Below are 704 nucleotides of genomic sequence, written 5' to 3'. Positions count from 1 at the left end.
CGGGGGAGGGGCCCCCCCCCGCCTAGGTCAGCCCGGTTTGGGGGCTGCGTCCCGCTCATCCCAGCGGCGCGTTAACTCGGGAGCCTAGTGGTGGCAGGGTGCCTGCTTCTCCGCCTTTGTCTTTTAAGCGAGACAGTGAGACAAACATCGTAGCTTCATGTCCGCTCCTCCTTCCCCCCAGCTAATCCCCGATCTGGCGAATAGATGAGGCATGTTCTGCCGTGGTAAGGAGATAAGTTCCCGACATCTGTCGCTAGATTTATAAACGCGATTATTGTTAATGGTGAAAGCAGAACGTGAGCTATCCTCAAGGGACAAGCACAAGCTGAGGAAACGTTTAATGTACTGAGTTTAAGAAGAAGGGAACATGAAGCACTGAGATTGTTAGGGGGCTTTTTATAGTCATGGACCACTCCATGCGTGAAGGGTTTTGTAGATGCCAAACAAAATGGGAAGACAGAGTTTCCATGTTAGTAGCAGTAATTCAAATAATAATAATGATGCCTTAATAACTGTGTCTTTCACTGTTAAATCATTGACTTAAATGGGAGCTTTGTGTAAACACAGCATGATTTGAACTCATAATGTAAGTGATGTAATGGAACCTAAGCATCGTCTAGAAATTGACTGCTCAGTATGTGTTTTTGTTTTATCAGGCTGTAACCATTCAAGGGATGACACAAATTGTTTTGACCCTTCCCCTC

Source organism: Aptenodytes forsteri, unplaced genomic scaffold (genome assembly GCF_000699145.1).
Source record: "Aptenodytes forsteri isolate BGI_AS27 unplaced genomic scaffold, ASM69914v1 Scaffold282, whole genome shotgun sequence".
Taxonomy (NCBI): Eukaryota; Metazoa; Chordata; class Aves; order Sphenisciformes; family Spheniscidae; genus Aptenodytes; species Aptenodytes forsteri.
The sequence above is the reverse complement of the archived record's forward strand: the minus strand, read 5'-3'. Positions refer to the sequence as shown.